The sequence below is a fragment of the Hemiscyllium ocellatum genome, chromosome 9 (genome assembly GCF_020745735.1).
Source record: "Hemiscyllium ocellatum isolate sHemOce1 chromosome 9, sHemOce1.pat.X.cur, whole genome shotgun sequence".
Classification (NCBI taxonomy): domain Eukaryota; kingdom Metazoa; phylum Chordata; class Chondrichthyes; order Orectolobiformes; family Hemiscylliidae; genus Hemiscyllium; species Hemiscyllium ocellatum.
The window spans coordinates 86,735,697-86,748,578 of NC_083409.1; the positions used below are offsets into that span (position 1 = coordinate 86,735,697).

Below are 12,882 nucleotides of genomic sequence, written 5' to 3' on the forward strand. Positions count from 1 at the left end.
TCTTCACAATTCTGTCTACCTGCAACTCTACTTTCAAGGAACTATGAACCTGCACTCCAAGGTCTCTTTGTTCAGCAACACTCCACAGGACCTGACCATTAAGTGTATAAATTATGCCCTGATTTGCCTTTCCAAAATGCTCATCTCACATTTATCTAAATCAAACTCCATCTGCTACTCTTAGGCCCATCGGCCCATCTGATCAATGTCCTGTTGTACTCTGACATAACCTTCTTAGTTGTCCACTACACTGTCAATTTTGGTGTCACCTCCAAACTGACTAACCATAGCTCCTATGTTCACATCCAAAACATTTATATAAATTACAAAAAGCAGTGGACCCAGCATCAATCCTTGTGGCACACCACTGGTCACAGGCCTGCACCTGAAAAGTAACCCTCCACTATCACGCTCTGTTTTCTACCTTTGTGGAAAAAAAACCATCTGATACACTAATTTCTTTTAGATAAGGAGACTGCAATCCTTACCCACTCTGACCTATATGCGAAAGCAATATGGTTGACTCTTAACCAGGTATGGGCAATAAATACTATCTTAGCCAGCAATGCCACATCCTATGAATGAATGGATGAAATGTTATACAATGCTGTAAAGTTTAAAATCAATCTAATGTATTCTTCATCTATTGTCTAATTCCAAATTAAAACATGATTTATCATATTCAGTTTGCCTAATGGACTGCATACAGCTTACACTGAACACTTAATTCAAATAGACAGAATAGAATTTTTTGTTTTATTTGGACATTGTAGGTATCACTGGCTAAGCCAGTATTTACTGTTTTTCCCAAACTACCCCTGAGATGGCAGGAGCGAGCCTACTTCTCAGAACACTGCAGTTTATGGTGTCCAACTACTCCCACTGTGACCTCTGGAAGGGAATTCCAGGATTTGGATGCAGTGACATTGAAGGAGTTGTCATATAGTTTCAAGTCAGGATGATGTGCGATTGAGATGAACTTGCAGAGGATGGTTCCATACAGCTATTTCCCCAGACCTTCTAGATCCCAAGTTTGGAAACTACTGTTGAAGGAGACTTTGTGAGTTGCTACAATGCATCTTGTAGGTAGTACATACTGCTGACACTGTGTGTTAGAGGTGGAGGGAGTGAAGGTTTAAGGTATTGAATGGGATGCCAATTGAGTGGGCTGTTTTGTCCTGAATGGTTTTCAGAGTCTTGAATATTTTTGGAGCTGCACCTGTCTAAGCAAGTGGGGTATATTCCGTCACACTCCTGATGTGTGCCTTGTAGATGGCGGACAGGCAGAATAGTTGTATTATACAATCCATCCCACAGATAGTACAATTACATCAGAGTATTTTGATACAGATTAGATACGATTCCCTACAGTGTGGAAACAGGCCCTTCGGTCCAACAAGTCTACACCAACCCTCTGAAGAGTAACCCAACCCAACCCATTTCCCTCTGACTAATGCACCTAACACTATGGACAATTTAGCATTGCCAATTCACCTGCTCTACATATCTTTGTGGGAGGAAATCCACGCAGACACAGGCAGAATGTGCAAACTCCACACAAACAGTCACCTGAGGCTAGAATTGAACCCTAGTGCTGTGAGGCAGCAATGCTAACCACTGAGCCATCGTGCCACACACAGTTCAGAATTAACACAATTCCTGCTTGTAGTTAAAGGTTAACAATGTTACCATAAATAATCTAGACTTGTTTATAGGCATTTACATTCTACCATAAAAATCTTGATTTAAACAACTAACAGTACAACTTAACTAAATGCAGTTCAAGATCTGTTCTACACTATCCAACCTAATCCTGCACTCTCAACAGATTAGACAGCCTGCTACAAAATGACCAATGGGTCTGGTCACCAGAAATAGATCTGAACTACAAACATATATTTCCGGTCAGTGAAGCAAAGTCACATTCATCCCACTCATGAAGAAACTTAAAGTTCATTTTCTTCTGCTCACAAAGTTAAGCTCCAGGAGACGATGATAAAAAAATGACATTTACAATCTATTTGCATGTAAATTATACTAATCTCAGCTCCAGTATGATCGAAGAAGTATTCAACAGAGATCAGCACCCAGTCACTTTCCCATGGGGTAGAAGACAGAAAATGTTACCCGTAGCATACTTTTAAATCCTTTAAGCAGCAAGTTTAGATATACACAGTATTGTATTAGTCATCCCAGTGTCCACAGACAGTCTGTGTGAACTCAAAGAGGCACCAGGAGACATGTCTTACTCAGAAATGCTTAATGGAGGAAAGGCAGTATGATCTGGTTACAAACACATTTATTAAATGGCACGAAGTTATAACATGATTTTATGTGCTTTAACCCACATTACAACTTGCTCAATTACTGCAGATGCTCAGCCCAAAACTTTCCATTGAAGTCTCCAGCATGACCACAGGATCAGGTTACATTGAATGCCATCATCTAAGGCATATGCCTCATTTGTCTAGACTCCCTGCATGTGGAAAATGGTTGCAGGACCGCAGGCCTACAAATTGTTAGTCACAATATCTGACCTACCTAAAGTTTAATCCTCTTGTTTTGAGGGAATGTGTAGGGGGCTGGAGGTTGTTGGGAAATGGGGGTAGTGTGGTGATGGTGGGTACACAAGTTATTCTGTTAGAGATGACCATTACTTCGCAAAATATAAAGTTGGTGGGCAAAACTACCTCATTGTTAATAAGGACCTAAGGTAGTGATGCAGTTACAGAAGATGGCCCTTTTGGGCTAAAGACTCTTATGTACTTCCAAAGGTAGCAGCTTGGCCTGAAAAGGCAATGACTTTGTTAAAATTTAAATGTCAGTGCAAAGCAGATACTCTACACTACTATCACCTGATTCTGGAATGTTTGTACAGCGTGATGGAAATTTCTGCCCTCGCCCAAGGTGAGCCTGGAGACAAAGGGGGCATTTACTCAGACAACAGTGTGTCGGATGATGGCCCTACCTCATTCTTGTCTCTGCTCCAATGTTTTAGGCAGGAAAGATCGTGGGTAGCCTTCCCATCCTGATGTCAATCAAGTCTCCTAAGGTGGAAATTAATGCCTCGTCCCACCACTACTTGTACTTAAATAGTTGTGGGTGCGGCAGCCACCATGTGGGAGCCTGAAAAGCAATACCTGGACATCAGGTGGGTATATTGCTGGAAGCTACCATGCTTACCAATCATACTGAAGAACTATTGGTCTCTGATTGACTGGTAGCTCTTGAATGGCAGGATTTCTGCCCCCAGGATCTTTGATCCTAGAAAAGATCCACTGTTGGCCTCTTAAATATCTCACTGGCACATAGCACAGCCAGCTATTATCAAAAAAGGTAACGTTCTCAGCAGCTCGCCCACCTGGCAGGTGAGAGTCGGGTGCCTCAATTGATAGTACTTTGGTTTCTGAATCACAAGATTCCAGGTTTAACTCACATACCCGGGCATGAGAACTAAAATCAAACTGACACTCCAGCAGAGTGGCAGAGAAGACATTAAACTGAAGATTCAAGTTAAGATTGCCGACCTGACATGATGGGCCTGGAGTCTCTCGGAATTAAAAAGAATGTCCAGGGCACTACTGCAAGCCTAAGTACATCCATTTTCCCACTTATTAGTTATAAAATATTAATAAGCTTTTTTAAAGATGTGCTATTGATCAGTTGGATAGTTCCACATATACAGTCATTGTAGTGAATATAACAAGGTCAGACAAATGGACCTCAGAATATGCGTTCCCTGATTGGGGCTGTTAATCTGGTCCAGTCAGGGAGTCCTAGCTGACAAATAAGTACAGGAGTATCAGACATCCTTTTCAGTGTGAGAGTTGGTTCTGAGGGAGCTGGATCAATGTCAAGGACTCTCCATGTGTAAATAAAGGGTGAATCGGTGATGAGACACTGGCCTCTGTGAAGTTATTTCAGTCATGTGATAGAAATTCCAGGAATATACCCAGAGTCAGCTACCTATCATATATGCCTGTGCAATTACACTATTTTAAAGAAAGTGAGGGCGATTTATCCCTTGTCTCCCTAAATCAACATTGCAAACAAATGATCCGGCCCTTATCACATTGCTGTCTGTACAACTTTACAGTGAGAATATTAGCTGCTGTATTTCCTACAAAACTGACCACACTTCAAAATTATTTAATTAGCTTAAAGTGCTTTGAGACATCTTGTAATGGCCATGTGGCACATCAGGCTAGCAAGTAGTGTTGACATAATGAGGGTGTCGGAGAGGTATTGGGCAGATGACCTTTAAAAAGTAAATTACTTATGGATGGACACCTCCTTTGCATTTAAAATAAGGGCCTAATCAACATAGTACATTTTGCTCCCTGCTCTCTTCGCTTGCTGGCCACAGTCATTGTATGTAAACACCGAGAAAGCTGAATGCATTGTGCTTCAGGACTCCAGAACTGAGTTTTCAGGAAGTAAGCAGATAATGTACATCAGCTTGCTCAACGCACAACCTTACAATTGTCCCGTTAATATAACCAATCACTTTCCTGGTACAGTTTGCCAGTGAGAAAATGGGCTTTCACTTTTCAAATTAACTTTAATAGTCTCTGGAAATTCTTCCAGACTTTTTCACAGACTTAATTTATTATTAGCTTTCTGTTGTGTTTCAAGGAAGCTGTTAGGTTTACAATACAGTGTAATTCACCTACTTTCTATTACCATTTATGTTTGGCACCGAGTTTTACTGTATATTAATGGAAGTTCTCAAGTACAGTTTTCCTTAGGGTTTAAATCTATCTACTGTTGTTTCTGACTTTGGTCATGGTCAGGCTTCTGTAGCTTATATACTTCATCTCTTATTTTTTCTTTATCCAAGTTTGCACTTAAATGCACAGAGACCTGTGGTATGTTCTTTGATTCCAACACTATAATGGTGTAATTTTTCGTGGAATTCGTTCTTTGACTCTCTAATGTAGACGCATCACAGTCACCACATGGAAATATGTAAACACAGTTATGTACATATTTGGGAAAGAGTCTATCTTCTGGTTTGCTCTGCTTGCCAAAACTCTACTTAAAATAAAAATCACCCTTCACCAACGTAATTCAATTTTTAAAAGCAGATTCTCAGACAGTTTTTTTACCTTTTGACTAGTGGGATATGTTTTGTAGCTGTCTAAACATATATAAGTATTCACAGAATTTTGTGGGAAAATTATGCAACTTTAAAATCCTTAAGTTCATAAGCCAAAGAATAATGTGATTAAAAATACCTAATTTACAATGTTGTCAGGGTTAACTAAATAAAAGTTTCCAAGAAGAATATTTTTCAATCGTATGCTTATTCTTCATTCATTGTAGTGTGTTTTGACTGTGGTTACTGCTTCAGTCACACATGCCTACAAATTACTGTTTGCAATGGAGGAGAAAATCTTCCAGCGCTTGTCAGAGAGCAATGTAACATCAGAATTTTACCACCATAACGTATGACAACAAAAAAAAATTGTTTTGACATTTCTATATCTATTACTTTAATTTCTGCCTGTGGGTTAATATATCTGTTACGGTATCGTGCAATCAACAGCCAAATGAATTTGTTGATCATTTGAACACTAGCATTACAAATGGAATTTCTAGGTTTTGATTCTTAAACAATCAGTGTTCCACTGTTGGAAAACTTAAATAATAATTGGTCACGTCTCCCAGATCTTAATATAACTTAAAGAGTTAAAGCTATAAATTTACATAGCTCATTTAACATTTCATCTTCTTTCATAAAACTTGACTTGCATATTGAAAGCAAATTTGTCACTGAATTTTTCAAAAATTATTAGTTAATTGGATAAACTCCAAAAGAATTGATTCAAGAACCATATGCAATGCGGACCAGTTAACAACACGATATCTATTTGACTGGCAAGTGAACATGGTCAAACCTTCAAACTGCTGAAACATTATTCACATGGTTGCAACAAAGTTTTGTTTTTAAAGCCAGAGTGTTTCTGGCAAGCCGGGAGTGCGGTGCTGGAAAAGCCCAGCAGGTCAGGCACATCCGATAAGCAGGTGAATTGATGTTTCAGGCATAAGCCCTTCATCACGAGGGCATCCTGATGAAGGGCTTATGCTCAAAATGGTGATTCTCCTGCTCCTCGAATGCTGCCTGACCTGCTGTGTTTTTCCAGCACCACACTCTCGTCTCTGATCTTCAGCATCTGCAGTCCTCACTTTCTTCCTGTTACTGACTGTTATTGTCCCAGTCCTAATTTTCCAAAAATCCAATGATGGGCTGTATCCTTGAACAGAATGATTTGCCCAGTCACTTTAGAGATCACTGGATCACATTGGCATAGGATTGGAGTTACATCTAGCTAATACCTAGAGGTTTCTTTTTCAAAAGAAATGAGGTACCATATTGGGTTTTTAGTAATAGTGCAATAATTTCATGGTCGCTTATACTGATGACAGTGGTTTATTTGAACTATATTTTGAGACCGCACATTAACATCTGCAGATTTTATACTCAAGTCTTTAACATTATTAAAGTTGATCTGGTGTTGGAATTATTCATATTTCTCAAAGGTTTGTTCTCAAGTGAACTTAAAGTCAGAATAAATGGGGATGCAGTAGCTCCTAGCTATAAGGTATAAATTATCTTGACTTATCAAATTTCTCGCAACTAGTTTGATGGCATCAACAAAACTCTTCCAAACTGCTTTCACCTGATTTTTAACAACATGGCTCCTTCTTCATAAAAAATATGAAGTCTTTCTTTCCCAAAAAGGAATAATGTATGTTGACTCCAATATCCTGTGTTATTGCTTTAACACCTTTGAGATTCGCCCACTGTAATTGAGATGGGGGAAAATATCACAGCACAATGGAAGATTTATAGAATCCTTTCATTTCCATCTGCCACAAATGGAATTTCGATGTTCCTGTTTGTTAAGAATGAAACAGAGACAGATAGGCTGAAAATTCTACAGTCTTTTGTGTTAGTTCATCCTTATGTGGGAATTCCCAGATGGGCTAAGAATGTTCATATTTAAATAGATATGTGCTTGATACTTAACTTCTGTAACTCAAATGCCAAAGGTCACATTATCTGGAGCAACCATTTTAATAGTCTGTTTGTTCCTAATTTATTCACTGCAAATCCATAACATGCTGGTGACTGACATAGTAACTGATAAAGTGACAGCTTATCACTTAATTCAAACTGTTCTAAACAACCCCATAGAGACATACATAATAGCTGAACAAATAAAACATAATTCAAAATACATGATATTCTTCAGAAAAAAAAGCTGTGAACTTAAATTGCTGTTCAAAATCACAAGGTAATAAAGTAGCTAGTCTTATTTCCCAAAATGTTGAAGGAACATTAGTTTGTCTCACGTAACTCCTGCCATAAACTGCAAAAGTATAAGGAATGGTTAGGTATATGCAGTTGGCCCACACTGCAGGTGATGGCAGAGGTGCAGGAGCAATTGCTCCTGATCTCTTTCCGAAGCATCAGTGAAATGTTTTACCAAATGCTTTACAAACTCAAGATCACAACGAACAGCTGAAATGGTCTTCTCCAAACATTTCTTTCAAAGTGCAGAAAGTTGTGGAGATGTTAAGGCATTAAGGAGCACATTGCTGCACAGCACGTGTAGCCCAGTTGGCAGTGCATGGGACTCTTTATCCCAGTTTCATGATTTCAGGTCACACATTAGGTGATGAGTATTTTATTTGGTGATTTTCCAAGGAGATTACAAACTGCATTCAACAAACTGAGAAAGAAATGTTTGGACAAGATATTGTGATGATACTACGGTTATAAGAGGTGTATTTTGTCACAATTTTTCTTTTATGGAGAGAGGTTGATACAGAAGTTCTGAGCAATCTGCTTCAAGCCAATAAAATAATTAGCGTGTGAGGTCTTAGGTTATTCTTCTAAGTTGGAACAATATAAGCACCTCGAATTGGTAAAAGCCAAATTATAAACTTGCAGGATTTATGCATGGAAGATTTGTGCTTGGGTCTGTAGATATGCAAAAAGGAAGGACTATCTCTGGTTACCAGATCCTTTCCTGGAATTGAGTTGCCCTAAATTTACTACTATTGTATTTAGGATAACCATATTAAAATATGGAAGCCCAACAAGTTTCAAAACAAATGTTTCCACAAATATGGAGCCACTAGGAACAGAAATAGTCCTCTCAAACCCATAGCAATCATGAAAAGCACTGCCTACTCTCACTCAGCCACTCCCCAACTATTTTTCCTTACATTTTGCCCACTTCTCAGGATCTATCTGACAGCCTCATCAGCTGCTTGACAACCTAATTTAAATGATTCCCTCGGCCCAATGTCAATCAGGCCTTGGGCCTCACCTTTCCAAATCAACAACTCATCCCTGCACTCTAATCATGCTGATCGGCTGTTGCAATCCAACTTCACCACCTTTGGATAGAAATAGTGTACATGCAATACGTTATGTGCTCCTTACACTGAACTTATCAACTAGTAATAATCACATCATGATTTAACAATATATTTGCTGCCAGTGTTTGGGGCTTTAGCATTAGGGCTGGAAGTTTGGATAGCCAATTGTGACATAAAATATATTTTGCACAGCTAAAAAAACATAAACAGTAGTCCATAACACCACACAATCAACACATTGCTGCCAGAATACAAATCTATCTGTTTCCACTGTACTTCTACTTAATTTGCATCAGCTTTGATTAGAGATTAAATGCCACCAGCATTTATTTTCTGAACTTTCATTCCATTGAGTTCTATTTTATAAACCCAAGTATGAAGTCAAGTTTGTTGAGGGCCAGATTTATGTTTTTAAAACATTGGAAGCAAAGAATGTGTCTCTTGTGCTTCTAGAAATAAATGGGCCAAATGAGACATTGTAAATTGTTTTAATATGATGTGAACCATTGTGGGTTTCAACTTCTTAAAGTCTAGAAGGAGCTTAGAGCATAGTACTTTTTAACAGACAATGGTCTCTTTCCTGATCACATATCATTTGCTAGTTATGTTCCTTTTTATTACTGAACTTCTGAATATATTTCATGCTTCAAAATATATCTCTTGCAATAATTATTTTGAACTGTGTATTGGGACATTTTTAGAATTCTGTCAGTAAATGGTTTTTCAACTTTTGCAGACCAAATCATTTAATTCATTCCTATTTTGTAAAATCTTCTGATCCAAGCATAACATTTCCCAATTAAATCCTCATGCAAGAACAACATGTTCCTCAATTAACTTTGTTGCTTCATTCCTAAATGTATTCAATCCATGGCTGTATGTCAGGGGCATCCACATGCTTTAGAAGCACCAGTCAATTTTTGTAAAAAAAATACCCATTTGATCAATGTTTTCTGTTGGTTTTGTCTAAACAAAATTGATATATGAATGATGAAATGGACTGCAGTAGAAAAATCTTACAAATTGACCTTTTATTTGAAGTGCATGGAAATCCTGATTCAAATAAAACAATTGCGTTATTTGTTGAGATTTAACTGTCTGACTGTTTATACTCTGAAAGTATACCTGCCGTGGCTATTTCTGTTAATACTTTGAGAATAGCTTTTTTGATTTCACAATTCCAAACACTTTTTCAAGATCATGTTATTCCTGCCAGATGGTTAACACCTGCCAAATATTGATTTAGGCAGCATTGTGTACTCAACAGGTATCTGATTTTTATAATTTTGCACAAATATCGTTGAATTGATTTTGTTTTGAAGTTTCATTGTATGTTGGAGGATATCTTAGGTCCCCAGTATATTGTGAAACAATTGGATGGATGCTGTGATAGAAATTATTGATTCTAAACAGCATCAGTGTAAATCAGACAGCAACTTCCAGCAGCCACACTTAACACAGTTCAATGCAGAATTGGGAAGTCACCATCCAAAAACCTCATTCCCAATAAAACATCACTATTATGGTACTGAATCTTAGTATTGAAATACAATGAGCAAGTATGTGGTATGTTTTGCTGTGTATATGCACTACCTCACCAGAAAAAAAGTTAGAGCTTGACTATCCTAGTAAGATTTTCACAGTGTGATAGCCTTCAAGCTCTATTACATTGAAAATTAATTTTTTAAAAAAGACAGAATTTCAAATTTTAACTGTTGATGATTTAAACCATGATTTTTTTTCCAAATCTCTCTCAATCAAATGTTCTTTCCTTCACTTTGTTTCAAGTTTTTATTTTACATGATTCAGTGTTGTATTTAAAACTCGCAGTTCCTAGCTGAGACTCTGCACAATTAAAATAATTGTTCAATTTGGATGGTTATGAAAATACACAGTTACCTGGGTTAGTCCCAGGTTCCAGATGACATGTGGAGGAATGTAGAGGAGATTTTTTGAACAGTTGGCTGACATGAACCTCCAGTGCATTATCACAAAACCTCTATGGAAAAGTCCATATGAAATATACAGCTAGCACCATTTGTTCATTGGGGATCAGAAACCCTGGCATATGTTAAGCCTTTTTTTTCAACCAAGAGCCATTATTTAACCTCTGATTATTGCCTATGAAATACCACAGATATTAGAGTGACTGGTATTAATTACCAGGTACATCCCTCTCAACTCTTTTGAACTGGGGTGTAAGATTTGCAGTCTTCCGATCCTCGGTCACACCTACATGTCTAAAGAGAGTTGTGATCAGAGGTTCAGCTACCTCCAACATTACTGCCCTGCTCTCTAAGGTGCATCCCATTCACAGTGGGTTTTAAGTAGCTCTCTTGATTTACTTTACCCTATCAATTTCTATATACCTTCACCTCTGTTATTCATTCATTTTTTTTCCCAGGTATTTGAATATACATGTTTCATGCATGATGTAGAGTAATCACTGCGCAACAGAATGCTCCATACGCAATGTAAGCAGCCACTTAATGGAAGAATGAAGTTTATTCCTGATAAGATACTCAAAACATCAGTGTAGCTAGCATACAGGATACTTGGCTTTATAAACAGAGCCATAGAGCATAAAATTAAAGTGGTGGCGCTACAAATCTAGAAATCACTTGTTTTCCTCATCTGGCAGATTGTAGGCAATTCTGAACACCACAATTTAGGAAATGTGTCAAAGCCTTAGATAGAATAGGACATTTACCAGAATAGTATGTGAGGAAAAAGACTTAAGTTATGGGAACAGACTAGAGAAATAATGTTGTTCTGGAGAGCAAACCATGTAAGGGTTGAGTTAATGATAGTGCTCATAATCATGTGGGGTTTGTATACAAAAGATGACGAGAACTGCTTCTTGTAGTAGTAACATAATTAACCTTTGGATACTGATTTAAGATAATTGATTAAAGACAAAGTGAGGGGAAATTATAAATGCACATTATTATCTGGAATATGCTCAAATTTCTTATGCCTTGGAAATGGCATAATTCCTTCTTCTAAGCTTCCATCAATGCAAGACCTGGTGAACTATTATAAACCACACAGTAGCAGTCCAATAACAGTGTCCCTCCCAAAATACATTTCAATTCTAAGATTTTTTTCATAGCTGTGACCTGGCCAACATTTTTCTCTTAACAAACATCATCAAAGAAAGGACCAAACAGGTTATTTTCTTTTTGTAGCATGTTGCTGGGTAAAAATTAGCTGGTCTGTCTGACTATTTAACAGCAATGATACTTCAAAAGTAGTCAATCACTGTAAAGCACTTTAGGAATTCTTGAGGATTTAATAGAGGTTGCATGCGTTTTTTTTTCCAATTGTGATCATGGTCATCCCTTTCCTCAGAAATCCTGGTCCACAAACCTATAATGCTATTTATTCATCTTAAAGATTGCTTGTTAGCCTATTTAATTGATCCAAATTGCTTTGATTAATGCTTTTTAGATACTGTGCATCATTGTTTGAATGCATAAATTCTTACTTTTTAAAACAATTTGAGATGACTAAGTAGAAATATTTTGTGGAAGAAGTTGCACGAGGTGGCTATTGGTCTTTTAAAATCACATAAAAGACAAGCTTTAAGTATGGTGGCTGGGGAAATGAAAAACCACCACCCCAGAGACTTGAACACATAATCTAAGCTGACATAGACAAGGAGCAATGCAGTGTTGGCAGCAGCCTATATTTTTGAATGAACCTTTAAACCAAGACTGTCTACCAGAAGGCGCTTCAAAGATTCCATGATACTATTCTAAAAGAAGAACTGTGAAGTTGTTCTTCTTGATGCTCTGGTCAATAATTATCTCTCAGCCAGCAGACTAAAACAGCTTATCTGGTCACCATCAAATTTCACTGTGCAAATTGGTTGTGGCATTTCCCATGTTAAAGTTGTGACTATGGTTAAATACTTAACTGAGTATGAGTGCTTGAGGACATTCCAAAGTTGTGAAAGGCTCTGTCCAAATTCAGATTCTTCTTACTACTTTTTGGTGCACTGAGAGCAATTTTATTTTATATAAAGACTACATCTGACATGATTTAACACAAGAAGAAATAGATAGGGAGAGAATTTATCATCCAAGAATGAACTCCTAACTCAGTGGTACAGAGGCGGCACGGTGGCATAGTGGTTAGCACTGCTGCCTCACAGCGCCTTAGACCTGGGTTCAATTCCCGACTCAGGCGACAGACTGTGTGGAGTTTGCACATTCTCTCCGGGTGCTCCGGTTTCCTCCCACAGTCCAAAGATGTGCGGGTCAGGTGAATTGGCCATGCTAAATTGCCCATAGTGTTAGGTAAGGGGTAAATGTAGGGGTATGGGTGGGTTGCACTTCGGCGGGTCGGTGTGGACTTGTTGGGCCGAAGGGCCTGTTTCCACACTGTAAGTAATCTAATCTGTCAAGCCTTACAGATTTGTTTAAATTGTAACTATTAGTTTTGTTTTGCTTTACACATAGAATCACAAATGAACAAAAAATTACA

At 37.9% G+C, this 12,882-nt stretch overlaps 1 protein-coding gene across 1 annotated transcript in view; it reads right to left on the reverse strand.

Moving 5' to 3' along the window:
• The window catches only part of LOC132818535 (glial cell line-derived neurotrophic factor-like), a 100,965-nt gene that overhangs the window by 25,551 nt on the left and 62,532 nt on the right, over nt 1-12,882 (reverse strand). The window lies entirely within an intron of this gene.